Here is a 14719-nt window from a genome sequence, read left to right on the forward strand (position 1 = left end):
CAGCTCCAAGCCTGCAGGCAAGTCGTAAAAAATCTCAGTGAAGAAACACACTTACCCAGAGCAGAAGGCAGCGAAAGCCAAAGGTCCCATCTGAAGCTCATGGCCAGGGCAGACGGAGCTCTCCCTTGTTAGCTGCCGGAGGTTCCCACGTCTGCGTTGAGGGGAACAGGCCGGGAAGAGAGAGCAGCTCACAGCTCCTCCGCTGCCTGGAAAAGCCCGCGCCTCACGCTGCCGTAACCTACAACGCAACGGGGCAGCAATGCTGAGCAGTAAAACTTAGCTGCCTTCTCAACGTCAACATGAGCTGCTTAAAAACTTTTGTCCAGCTGAGCCAGAGCCTAATCAGCTAAACCAGAGCCTTTAGTAGGGTGTGCTAACAGCGGATGCTACTCACAGGTAGGCTCAGGCCGGCCGGAGCCCCACTTCATCCACGTTAAGACAGAAAGGAGCTAAGCAGGGAAAGGCTGGCGAGGACACAGGCTTTTGGAAGCAGCGGCGGGAGGATGACGGGAATATTCTGTATCAGGTATTTTTCCCTCCCCTTTGCAGATGGGCTGTGCCAGCACAAACCATCTCTCCTTCCACAAATGACGCCACCACCAGCATTTTGGCTCAAGCTTAAAGGGGGGAGGAAAAAAAAAAAGACAAAAATTAGCAAGTTAGCACAGAACAGTGATCAAACATCAGGTGAGCTGTGAACCCGGGGAATTACATCACCTTCAAAATGTTGTTACTCCACCTGATAGATGGAGCAGGCGGGGAGCCAAACAAACATCAAACAGCAACAACCCGATGGCACAGGAAAAAAGGAGAAAGAAAGAAAAGAAAAAAAATCTCCTGGTTTATAATTATGTCTCATGTGCGTGAGTACCTCCAGGCAGTTATATGAACAGTAATGACTTTTGACTCTTCATAATCTCCTGGATTCATAACGACAATTTGTAGTACTGAACTGTACAGATCAGCAGTACAACACAGGACAGACGCCTTCCGTCAGCCTTGCATCAATCAATGCGTTGATTTTGACAATCCCTTTATTTCATCACTGAAGAATAGAAAGGAAAAACTGCTCTTTCTTCTAAGCTCTGTTGATCAGCCTCCCTATCTCCATCCTCTGCCTACCTGCTCTCCTGCACTCTCAGCAATACTGTTCTTGTCGCTCGGTGACGCTAATCACTCTCATCACCGCTCTCCAGTCTCTTATTTTTGTTCTATCCTTTTTTGAGCTGGCGTGACCATCCCCCGTGTTGAGATGCAAAACCCTTACGGAACAGAAATAAATATCACATGGAGTACAGGAAGGTGAGTGACAAAGAGAATTGGAACAACAGCTGGGAACTAAGTGAATCTTTCAAAAAAAACCCCAACCAATACAGTAGGAAGCCAGTTAGAGAAGCAAATACAAAATGAAATCTTCTCGGCAGAAGAGTAAGGCTTACAAAAGCTGCGAAGACTTACAATGACACCGAGTCTGCCCTGACACTAGAGCAGCGGTGATGGGCCTACAACAGCTCCCTTGGGAGGTCAGGAAACACAAGCATCGCTGCTAGGAAAATCCCATTACCATCTCTGCCTTCTGATTTCCATTGCATCACTCCATGCAAAACTTAAAATACATGAGAAGACATTAAAGCAGAGTCTGTAGCAACAAAAACAGACTCGGCTCCCTCCTGCTCCTCACACTGCAAGATCAGGAAGAGCACGTGGGAGGAAAGAGGCAGCAGAGCCCTCCGTCCTTAGCCAACAGACACACCGGGGTGCTCCGGAGAACGATTCTGGCACAGAAAAAAAACCATCTGAGGTGTCCCGATTTGGCCAGAAAAAAAACAGAGAAACCCCCAGTGACAAGCAAGGGAACCGAGACGCCCATCGCCAATAAATACCTCCGTGAGAACAGGCGGGGACATCTGGTTTGGATGTGCCACAGGTAACCAAAACAAAGTGCTCAGTCATCTGGGGGGAAAAAGGTCCCATCGCTCAGGGCCAGGCAGGGGCTGACTCAGACCATCAGAGCCGAACCGCGCTGGTCCTTGCGCTTTTAGATACCTAAAGATACCTGCTGACAGCAGACGGGCCAGAAGGACCGTAAGCAAAGAGCAGATACCACGTACAAGCTCCTAAGGGCAAAGAGGGATAACGGAGGACCTGCAGAGACCCGATCTCGGCTCCACAAAAAACTCCTAGCTGGCACGGGTGCTACTTTGACGGGCTCAGTGCAATTCATACTGCAAAGCTTTTCACAGATTTGTTTTACCAGAGAAGATAACCAGCAGGTTTTATGCTCTCCGTCTCTGCTTCAGACCAGGACATCCTCAGCCTCAGCAGAGGGACCACAAAGACATTGAAAAAAACTGCACGTAACAGTCCCATTGACGCAGCCTTTTACTGCTGCTCGTAAGCTGCTGAAATCACATCCTAACTTGCGGTTTCTGAACGCGATGATAGACGCGATGTGCTCGTGGTGTGATTAAGCATAAATGATTCCAGGCTCCAGGATGTGCGTGGTACACCCTGGCTGCACCGTGCACCGGTCCTCGCCGCAAAGAAATGGGAGCAAATGAAAGAGCAAATGAAATCGGAGTGCTTGCTACAAGCTCAGTCTTTCAGGGCTTGCTCTGCCAGACAGCACCAGCCTGAAATCTGGCAGAGAGCTGACTTGCCTTTTATTTTAATTAAACACTAAGTGACAGTCCATTAATGCCCATTTTCAGCAGGGCAGTAGGGAGGACTCTTGCTTCTTATTGATCCAAGGGTCTTTTTTTAATCTCTCTGTCTCACTCTTAATATGAGCTCCAACAGACAGCTTTGACAGCAAGTTTATTAGCGATGCTAGCACACAGTGGAAGGAGTAAATCATTGCAGGTAATATTTTTACGGAAAAGGACCATCGCCAGGGCTCTAGATCAACACTGATACGATTCCTTACGGAGGATCAGGGTTAAAGTGCAGATAGCGGTTTTACAAGGGAATCTCAGCTGCAGAGCCCTCTTTCATTAAAGGTGAGAGAGACATCGAGAACAGAGCCCAATCCATCCCTCCAGAACAGCCTACAGCGCAGATTTTCTTTATGGAGAGAGCATCCAGGGCATATTTCAGCGTTTGCTCCGAGGAGCAGTATCCCACAGCAGTGGATTCACCCAGCAGCAGCCCCGGCAGGATTCAGGGCTGACCCCGGCCCTGGCCAACGCTGGTCCCGTCACCAGGGACCCCCAGGGTGAGCACCCGCGCTGCCTTAGACAGCGCTCACTCCCCCCGGCCCCTCGCTGCAACCTTGCCGCCAGCGCCCACCCCTGCACAGCCCTCTCCCGCAGCAGGGGGATCTCAAGGCATTTCTGACATCATTTATATGCAAATCCTGAACCAATTCTTTTCGCAGTTTAATGAATGTCTCTAAGCCCTCCTCGCCCCTCCCTTTAACATAACTCTCCCTTTATGCTACGTCCAAAGGTCAATTCTGAATTACTCTTTCTCTGCTCGAGCACAGCTGCTGGAAGGCCACCGAGCCCCGAGCCCCCCTTGCCAGGGCCACCCGCAGACCCCAGACCAAGTCCTGGCACGTGGCAACCCCAACCCGCCCAGTCCAGCCTGACCACCTCATCCCCAGCCCCAGGCAGCGGAGACGCTGCACGTCCCTCGCTCCGTCTGCCGTGGGACGTCCTGCCAGGGCCGTGAGGGCAGAGGGGGCACCGGGACACCCACGGCCAACCTGGTGCTGCCGCACGAAGCTGCAGCTCCCCGCAGCGATGGGCCAGGGGGGTCAGCTCAGAGCAGCAGAGAGGGCGTTCGGCTGAAGAGAGCCCTTCTCGGGGGCTCGGAGGGAGGCAGGCTTGTCCCAGTTCTCATTTACACCACGCTGGGCAAAACCAGCTTGTGCATCAGACAATTTGCAACAGCCTGGATGCCAAATCACCAAGGGATTGATTTGCAAAGGCCCCTACGCCTCTGCACAAACCTAAACCAAGAGCCCCTTCAGTCCCCTGCAGCAGAACAAAGACTTTAAAGTAGATGTAACTATAATTTACATTCCAGAGGAAAAGGAAAAACCTTTCTTGGTTTACAGAATTACCCAAGTGGCAAACCAGTTCCCAGGCCAGAAGAAATTCTTCATGTTGCAATATGCTTTAATTATACCACGAGAAGCAGTAACAGAATGAGAAATCAATTCCTTCTCCTAAATAAGATAGTTGCAAATTCCAAGTCAGTAACTGAACAGATGTAGAACTGAAATGGAAAAAGTAAATACCCTCACAGGCGCTGAGAAAATTGTCTTACTATCTCAACAAGTTCATCCGTTGGGAAAGGGATACGGGAGACTGCTCCCAAACTTCCTAAGAAGGAAACCAGAACAAGTTCAATCACTTTTATTGCAGTATCACAACAGGCACCTGAACAGACACGCCACCGCCCCTCCTCTGCGCCCACGGCTGCGCAGAAGCCCTCTCTCCCCTTTCAGGAGCAAACCCCACGCTGGCGCACGACGGAAGCTGCAGCCCAAGAACTGTCGCAGCTTTCCCTCTTACACATCCGAGCTTCGATCACTTCTGCAGGGTCTGAAGGAAAAGCCCACCCCTGGCTACCACTTTCTTGCCACCAACTGCTCACATCCCTCCCGCTCTTGGCACCCCCTTCAGCTCATCCAACACCAACTCCCGGCACAACCGGAGCCATCCCAGATCCATGTGGCAGCTGTTGCTCTTCCTATAAAGCCAAACACCCTGTCAGCCTGGAGAGGAGCCTTCCTCACCACTGAAGCCCTACGTACATTGGTATGCTGAAAGCGTGACCCCAACACCTTTGACTCCAAGGACGGTCCTCGGACCCTGGCTTGCCACCCCAAGCGTGCAGAAGTGAGATGCCCTGGACGTTCCCCTCAGGCTGCCAGGCATCGATGGTGCTGTGCTGGCTGCACTGGGCTGGGTTCAGTAGGGATGGAATCCGCTGCACGTCCCCATGTCCCGATCACCAAATCCATCTATACCAGGGAAGCGGGGACGATAACATTTGGCTCACTCTGCACACACTGACCTCTCGGCTAATAGCAGGATTGGGACTCAGCTCTGCCAGCGGTGGAGATCCAAAAGACAAATCTAAGTTTGAATCCCAAGCGTTGCTTTTGCTTGACCTGTAATTTCTCGTTAGAGATGATACAGGAGGTATTGAACAGCCTTGGAAAGGAGACAACTTCACCTCCTGACCAGCGCGTGAGGAAGGCCAGGGAGGAGGGGTAAGGCGCAGCCCCTCTGCTTTTACTGTTGTTTAAAACATCTCTGGAGTGGAAGGGGGGGCATGTAGTTTAACGTCACATTTAGGATACAGCAGATAAAGAATACAGAATTATGAAGAAGTCGAAGAAAAGTCCTGGTGACTAACCAGGGCATAACCATGCAGCCACGAGGAGCTACAACAAGAAAGCGATTGCTTTAAACTTCACCCATGCATACAGCTGTGTCTGCCTCTTGCGCTTGCACTATCCACAATAAAATCAAGTTGCTAGATTTTTTCAAACCTAGGAAGATGGCTGAAGCCTGAACAGCAGCGCTACACTCCTATTTATTAACAGGGCGCCCTCTCCAGCCATTTACCGTATTCATCCCAGTCCGTCTTTAATCCGCCTATTCTTCCATTGTCTACTTATCTATCCATCCATCTACACGCTAGAGCGATAACTCTAGATTCCTTTGCAATTTGTACAGAGATCAAACACCCCTGTTGCTATCTCATCACGCCTTTATCTCTCAAAAGACCGACACGCACAATTCCCTTCCAGTCATTAAAGAGAGATTCCTGATTAAGAGAGTTTGGGGCTCCATCCATCTGTGTATGTATATGGCGATGCATACGTACAAGCACACACACGCATGCAGATGGCAATCCTAGATTAATAGGTTACACAAGGGTTTTATCCCAGGCTTACTGAGGATAATAAACCCCTCTAAAAAAAAAAAATTGTGTCCAAATGATTAAAAAAACCCACTTTTTTCTTTAAATAGATAACATTCTGCCTGAGCTGCATGTAAGGTGGTGTTCAGGAAATTGCTAAACATTACTACTTCAGGTTCCACTTCCACTGGACCCTCCTCCCATCTCTCTCTGGCTGGGAGAGCCAAGCACTTCCCAGCAGAATAACCAACACCCCACGGCACGGATGGGGACGGCGCACCGATATTTCTGTGAACAAAGAACGAGCCAGACTCATTCAATATATGTATTATTTTCTCTCAGGGCAATAAACGCCCTCTTTAAGGCTCAGGAGGTGTCTATCTGTGTGTTAAGCCTCAGGAGAAGGAAGGTGGGGTGGTTCTGGTGCCTTCCTGGGGAGGTGGCAGCTGCGAGGGGATGAACGCTCGCCCGGCCCGGGGACAGCAGAGCCCCCAGGCTCCACTTGAGTTCCTGCATTTCCAGGATTCACCATTAAAATAAGTGCATGTCCCGCTTTTAAAAGACGTGGGGTGGGTAAAGGGGAGGTGCGAGACCTTTACTGTGCAGTTCATTTAACCTATCCCAAATGCTTTGGATCTGGTTTTGCTATCGAGCTCCTGGTTTGGATTCAGCTGTTCCTCACCCTCACGGCAACACCAGGACTAGACCAGAGCAATTCCCTTCCCTTCCAAACCTAGACGACAACAACAAGGGACGGACAAAGCAATCCGGTGGAAATGTGCGTTTGTGGTTCCTATTTTTAATTCAGTCCCTTACAGCAACCTAATTCATTTCTGCCAGACACCAAAGGGACTTTTCTTAATAAAACTTGACCCCGGCTTTCTCACACGACTCATCATGGCACAATCGTATCAAGACCCCTCAACAAGGCCAGATTTTTTTGAAGGCATCTCCACTATGTTCCAAACCCCACCAAGCTGTTATTCCAAACAGGACGGCACTGGCACCTCCAGCGTTACCATCGACGTCTGGGGAAGCAGAAATACAAGCGAGTGCTTGCCAGTGACCTGCAGCCACGAGCCTTCCAAAAGGACGTAGTGACACCAAGTTAAACAGCAGCAGAGACCTTCTGCTTGGTTTGTTAATCCATACAATCCATTTCAAAATAGATAAAACTGAAATAACACTTTCCATACTGCTACATTTAACAGACAGAAGAGGACACAGCAGAGGTTTATACATATTCTCCTAAAATGTGGGGGAGGAAGAGATGGTGAAATTTCAGTATAATATGCATCCATCCCCACTTCCTCCAAAGCACTACAACGAAATGAAGCTCGCGGAGCATTTGCCTTGGGGGTGAGGTGCAAATCCTTCCTACAGACTGGCCTGGAGATGACAGTCGAGGCATGCGGCACCTCGCTGAATCATACAGCCATAAATACAATGCAAATGACAAAAAAAAATGCAAATTATTAAAAAAGATGCCGTGGGCCCCGCAGATACTACCCACGGGATATTTTTAAGGGTTGGGGAGGAGATGCTGAAGAGCTACCTGCAGAGAAGCGATGCCAGCTTTCAGCGAAGCACAAGAAGCAGGCAGGGCAAGCGGTGCCGTGCCTCTCCTTCTCCTGGCAGCTCCATCTGACTTGAGTTTGACATGGGGGGTGCTGGGGGGGCCTCCCTGGATGCCACGTGGCCACCACCACCTCCAGGACAGAGCTGGATCTACATGAGCTTTTCCACACCACCACCAAAACCCCCTTACAGCCTCCTGCAGCAGCTGGTGCCCAGGCACTTCATACCAGCAAACAACATTGATTTGGGGAGGGGGGGAAGACACTGGGGACATTTCGATCCCCAGCCCTCCCGCACCAGTGGGACAAAGAGCGGGAAGGCAAAAATGTCTTGGGAGAAGATGGAGGAGGAACAAGGGACTACCAGCAAAGCAGACCAAGTTGGGAGGACTACTGCTAAAGAAACCGATAGTACCTGTAGCTGTGGATCCATCACACGTTGCAACACAAACACGACTGACCTTCACCCGTACCAGGTAACCTCCATCCACGGGGAAAGCGAAGCCTCTCGGAGACGCTGAGCCCCTGCCCGCGGACCTGCCTGGCCGCCCCTGACCCAGCAAGTGCAGGATGAAGCAGGGAGCTGGAGCGAAGCAGGACCTGAAAGTGGCATCAGGTGTGTGATTTGGGCAGCAAAGCAGCTGGGTGGCTCTAACGGCCCCTTCCTGGCCACAAACAAAAGAATTAGCATGCTTCTCTGCTGCTTTATCTGAAAGAGATGCAAAGAGAAAATCTGCTACAGCTGTCACACAAAGGAAAGGGTCTTAAAAATGTTTAGGAATACAATTCCCAGAAAACTGCACTTCCAAAACTGAAATAAAACTGGTTGTTGACCCTCACGTTCCCAGCTTTGGAGGCTGTTATATTCAGAAGATGCTGCCGAGACTCCCAGATACTTTAACAACACTTACAAAACTGGCAGGTGGAGATGTTCTGCTGTTTATGAGGAAAGGAGGGACGTCTCTTCTGTCCCTGTTCCCCCTGAAGAACAGGACTCAAAGGTGACCAGGTGATTACTGCAAACAGTATTCGTAGCCAAGCTAAGAAAGTGCCAGAAGCGACCAAAGAAATCCCACGGCTGTGGCACGGCAGTGAATAAGGTGCCGGGAAGAGGGAGGGGGGATCTTCGTGTCAGCACGGTCTGGTCAGCCAGGTTAGGCTGGAAAGGGCACGATATAAACCATTTGTGCCACTGCGAAGGGGAGTGGGATGTGGGACCTCGTGACTCATCAGATGATGCAATATATGAGAAATTCCTTCTTTAAAATAGTCTTATACCAGCAACAGGCCTTTGACCAAATCCTACTCTCTTCGCTTCCACGATGAACACCTCTGCCCCGATCCTTGTCCTTTCAAGCTAAATCTCTAAAAAGCCGTGCAAAGCATAGTGTCTGGAGATTTGGGCTTAGTTATTTTATTTTGTTTTTACTAAGGCCAATTTAGCATTACTCCGATGAAGCGGCAAGAGCTAGAAATCATGTTCCTCTGACCTGGACATTTGTTCCACAGGTGATACACAGATTCTCCCTTCAGGCACCAATCTGATCTTAAACCACCGTGCCCTTTTTTCCTGTGCCAGCGAGACGGTTTTTCCACCCTGGTTGGTATGCACGGCCTACACCGCAGCGAAATGGGATTAGGTGAATTTGGGACAAAAAGATGAGCTACGGGGCAATGCTTGGCCGAGAGAGCAGAGCTTCAAAAGCAAACTCAAGCAGGCGTTTAAGCAAAGAAATCATAAACAACTTGCTCACCTTTGGCATGCTTTCCCGCAGAGCAGAATGCCAGTTAATGTACAGCTATAGGCATGTTTTTAATATTCATGTAACTCCACTGAGGTAGATGTGTTCAAACTCCCCGGCGATGATTTGCAAAAGCTCACCGAGGGCTCGCTCCGTCTCTTCACAGAAGACGAGAGAGGCAGAAACAAACCATCTACGGATCCAATTAGTACGGCAGATCGGCATCAGCGGGGGAAGCATTCCACAGGTGTCACCTGGAAACACAAATTCCACCTTTTTACGCAGGAAGAAATGCTTTCACAATGCCTGGCCTCAGACATCTCACTCCCCATCTCACGCTGCCATCCCATCGCATCCAGCAACCTGCCTCCCTCTCCTTAGGGCTCTCAGACACGCAGGGTGGGGGGGTCTTGCATTTTAGAATATCACCTCTTAGCTATGGAGGAATTTTTTAGGTTGAAGCCTAAAGATAAATCAAAACAAATTACTATTCCACCAGGAAAAGCAGATTCAAATTGCTGCGCAATTTTTTATCTAGATAATGTTTAAATTTTAAAAAGGGGGGAAAAAAAAAAAACTAATTACATCTTTGTGTGGAAGATCATAAATCACATAATTACAACGGGAACCTCTGCATCTTTCCAACAGACTAAAAGCAGACTACACAAGTTCTTATCTCATTACTGTTTAATTAAGAATTATGTTTGAGCATCTTCTTTTTAATTATCACGGAGCCCCGATGACTTCTAATCTCTTTTTTACCCAAAATGAGGGAGGGTGCGGTCCAAAATGGGCACTAATGAATTTACAATTTGCACTTTGGGGAACTTTAATAAAATTACTCCACATGGAAGATTAACACTGATAAAGTGAACTTCCAAAGAGAGCATTTGGTTCCTCTCAATTAGCGTCACACAACTGTCAGGAGCTTCTAAGGGGGATGCTGAAGTGTTACTTTTTGGGGCAGGGATGGGAGTTTCGAGGTAGGAGAGAACGTGGTGCACGGCTCGTCTGTGGCTGCACCTACACCCCAAAACACAGCCCGACACGGGACAGCAGCGATGGAGGGGAGACGGCGGGCGGCAGAAACCAACGCCCGTGCCTGCAAACGGTCCCAGCCCTCGTAAGACTTAAAAGACTTGCAAGTGGCTTCTCGCCCATCAGATGAAAAAAAGATCAGACCCTAACACAACGCTTCATCCTGCACCGACCACAAAAATCTTAATCAACATCCGAAGAGGAAATCTCAGGATGGCTGTAGTTTATTTTTTTGCTGTCTCTGGATAAAATCCATTTATTAAGGCCGCAGGTGCTTTGTGTCCATCGACACTACAACAGTTACTCAGCAATAACCGAGTTAGAGGCAGCGGGATTCCTCCGGCTCCCGAGATGCTCCGGTTCACTCCTCTTAACATCAGGGGAAAGTTTTCCCCATCAAAACATTTCGCCACCGAGAGCCTCTGTACTGTGCCACGCTAAGCTCTGCTGACGAACATCACCCGAGGTAACTAGTTGCAAAGAGCACACATATATATTTTTAAACCGAGCACACAGCAAACACCTTTTAATTCAATTGCTTGAATCGACACAGAGAGATTATTAGTTTTCAGTAAGATTTGATTCAATTAATTAGCCTGAAAATATCAGCACAGCCAGGCAAGCAAAGAAAAACAGAGATAAATCCCTGCCATAGCACTGCTTCATCTTTTAAAGGCAATTAACTCTTAGTTATTAGCTTTTAATTAGGGAATAATAATGACACCATTAATACGGTTTATTATACTTGTCAGTAGACAGCTGTTCCAAACAGATTTTATTATCAGATCTTGGCGGCTTTTGTCTGCTCCTGTGTTTACAGGGGGAAGGCAGGGACTCCCCCAGGCCCTGGCTGGGGGGTCCGCGGGTGAAGCTCCCAGGCGCACGGCTCCTGCCACGCAGAAATCGCCGAGGACACCGCTCCGGTCTGGGGCCTCGTCCTCTCGCTGCCGTCGGCGGGAGCTGGCTCTCACCCATGGCCCCTTTCCAAGGAGGGATGCGGAATGAATGTCAGCTTCCTCCAAGACTTCGAAGCAGCCTTACATAATTCGCAGGGATTTTACTTTTTACTTTTTTTTTTTAAAAAAACATCTAAAATAGTTTCTCTCTCGGAGAATTCTAGTGGCAGCAGGATCCAGCCTTGACTGTGCATTTGGTGTCTCTCTCATGGGTAATTCTCATGCCTTTCCTGGGGGGGGATGCTGGATCTGCGCCAAAGCTGGTTTTACACCTCGGCTCATAACATCTGAGACGGCACCCGACTCGCGAAACATTTAAGATGCCAAAAAAATTCACTGTAGTTACTTTGTTTTCTTCTGAGCTTATGCACCTCTTTGGAAGCGCAGCGTACGTTCAGAGCACAGCAGAGATGATTTGGAAACAAATAATCACGTTAAAGAAATTAAGCGTTCCCAATAACTTTATCCATTCGTAATCTCATTCCACGCTACTGCTGGGTCCACGTCACTACGAGAAGGCAGCTGCAAAGGGTGGCAGAAATACCATGTAATACTCTTTCTTCTTGCCCCAAATTTACCCTGCAACTGTAAACTTCAAATCCTTCTGTAAGAGTAACCACTACCACATTAGCAGTGGCAAACTGCCTCAAGTTTTCATTGATGCTTTATTATTTCTTTGTCTACCGTGTCACTAAAATAAAATATCCAGAAGGCTCATGATTACACACTCTGTCGTACGTACAGCAAACCACACGTTCCCATTATTTTCACTGTCATCCTTTTTCACCGTGTCCTAGACAGAGTTGTGGTATCTCTCCAACAGAGACTGCAAAGTGTTTCCAGGGCACAAGCCTGTCTTAACTGTGTTTTATTATTCCTCTATCATACAGTCTTAATCCCAATCGTGTATGCAGGATGGTACTGTAATACAAAAATGCAATGCAATAAGTTTCCCTGATTTACTCTGGTGTCAATAAATCACGAAAACACTGAAATAAAAAACAAGTGTAAATTATTGTGATGGGTTCCACTACCTTGATTTTAACATTTTTTTCCTTGCTCTGGACTGGAGGAAGCCCTAAGGGAAATACCAAGAGCTTGGAGGAGCTCCTCAGCACTGAAAGCCTGCTCCTGGCAGGCATCTTCCTCCTCCTCACCCAACACGGTGCAGTCGAATCCCAAGGAAAGAAATTAACCTGGTGTAAGAATAAAGCAGCTGGAAGAACCTATTTGCAATTTTCTACAGGAAAGCAGAGAGTTGTTAAATTGAAAGCAAGGCTGTTCAAAAGAAGAAACTTCCCCTACTGAGAACCGACATAAAAATAAGAAGGAAAAGGATGGCAGGATTATAACCATCACCGTACAGATTTAGGAACTGAGGCACAGAAGAGCGAGATGCTGTACCTAAGGCAGAAGGCAACGGCAGGATGAACACCGGCATCAGGAAACTACATTGGGACACGGCAGCTCTCGGGGCAGACAGCCCAGCTTGCTCCGGAGCTCGTCTGGGCCTCCCAGGAGCTAATTTTATTCTCGTTTTCACCCCTGCGCTGACAGGGTCTTCGGGTCCCAGGTGCAATGCTGGAGGCGTTTTGCGCATTTGTGTCGGCACGCAGCTCCCAAACCGTAGAAGTTCGCTATTCCTTCACACTGGTGACTAAGCCTGAATATTTTAGGAGAAACTGTTTTAGAGATCTTGGTGCAACTATAAAAACTTCTCAGCCAAGGGGTTTTTTGTGCTCAGCTGTATCCAGGCAGAAGTTGGGAGAGGAAAACCAACAGACAAATTGATTTTCATCAAACTTTGTCTCCAAAATACATCTGATGCCCGAGATCGCGAGACACTTCAATGCTACTTTCCTCGTGTAGCAATAAACAGCTTGAAAAGAGGGTTGTAAGGGAACTACAATTACTGTTCTGGTAGCACTAGCACTACTGAGAGCTTGTGGCAATTCGCCTTTCATTTAAGCGCCATCATTTGAGGTTGTACAGCCGTGCTGGGAGGGAAGAGCCTCAGCCCAAGCCCCTGGAGGACGGGTTCCTCCTGTTCTTCAGTGAGGAATGTCCATCAGACGCGACCAAAAGGGATCCCCCAAGAGCTCGGTGGCAGGGGAGAATTAACTTACCTGCGACCGGAGCCGTGCAAGCCCACGTTCTCGGTGGGTCCAAGTCACCTTCCCAGCGGTCCCAGGCTCAGCCTAGAAGTTGTCCCTGCCCTGCGCCAAGCCGGGGGGTCCACGCACATGTGGGTGTCCCCCACGGGAACACAACACATCCAAGGTGGGCAAATCTGCGGAGAGGAGTAAACGACAGAACTGTTAACGCTTTGCCTTTCTCAATTCAAACAGGGGATAAGGAAAGAAAACTTGCCTGCAGCCTGGGGGCTTCAGGGAACGGCCGTGGCTCAGCAGACCCCAGCTGAAGGTGAGGGGAACGCAGCCCCTGCCCGCCGCCATCAGTGCCGACCCCCCAATCCCCGCGTCAGTCTTGTGCCAAGGGATTAATTTCCAGTTTCACTGCTGCTCTTTATCAGAGAGACAGCTCTGAAAGGCACAAATTTTCTCCCCCATGATGGACCTGTCACAATGACAATTATACTTAATAGCGGCAGTTCAGCCTTGCCTTTCGGGGGTGCCGATTACGGCAGTAAATAGAAGCACATTAGAGAGGTGACAAGACACTGACAGGCTGTATTCACATTGCATCGGGGGACTGCCAAGGCCCAAGCACGCCGTGGTCTTGACAAAAGAAACCCAAGGGATGTTCCCTTTTATTGGGCTTTTGGTGAGGGGGAGAGGTAGAAGCGCGAGGTTAAAAACACTCTGGTCTAGGACCAGGAGCAGCCGAGAGAGCCCTGGCCGCAATGGAAACTGCGTAAGGAAAAACCCAGTGTGCCAAGGAAAGAGGTTAGCGTTTTGTTTCCCTTCTTTGCAGTCAACCACCTGCTGAGAGTGAAATATTGATTCTAGCAGTGCTATAACTAGACATGAAGTTTGGTCTTAGTGCTTCGAGAATGAATCTTTTAAAAACACAAAATGATGTCCGAAGTCAAGGGAAGCACCCACAAGCATAAACGGCGGCGGGGTTGGGAGGCTCGACGTCGGCGTTCCCTTCCCAGCTTTATCACACGGTTGTTGGGAAATCCCTGGGCAATTTCCAAAAAAGGGAGCTTCAATGTGGCCACTGTAGTAAGTCAGCGCGCTGCTGCTCACCGCAGAGCTCCACGAAGACCGTGTCATCGGCAGGTACTTAGCCACTCAGGTCTGAGCATGAACATCTCAATCCCAGCTAGAAAAAAACCCCAAGGACGTCTCTTACTACTGAGAAAAACCACAGAGAATTAATTTGGACAAAAAGGACCAGGTCCTTGATTTGAGAACATCACAGAAGTGAGACAAATCATAGCGTTTAATAAGCAGCCAATTGTCTATGCTCTGAAGTAGTAAAAAATGTTATGATAAATTGTTCCTGTAAAACAGAAACATCCCTAAGCAGTGGGATCTCACGGAAACAGTTGCAATCAGGC

The sequence above is a fragment of the Pygoscelis adeliae genome, unplaced genomic scaffold (assembly GCF_000699105.1).
Source record: "Pygoscelis adeliae isolate BGI_AS28 unplaced genomic scaffold, ASM69910v1 Scaffold582, whole genome shotgun sequence".
NCBI lineage: Eukaryota > Metazoa > Chordata > Aves > Sphenisciformes > Spheniscidae > Pygoscelis > Pygoscelis adeliae.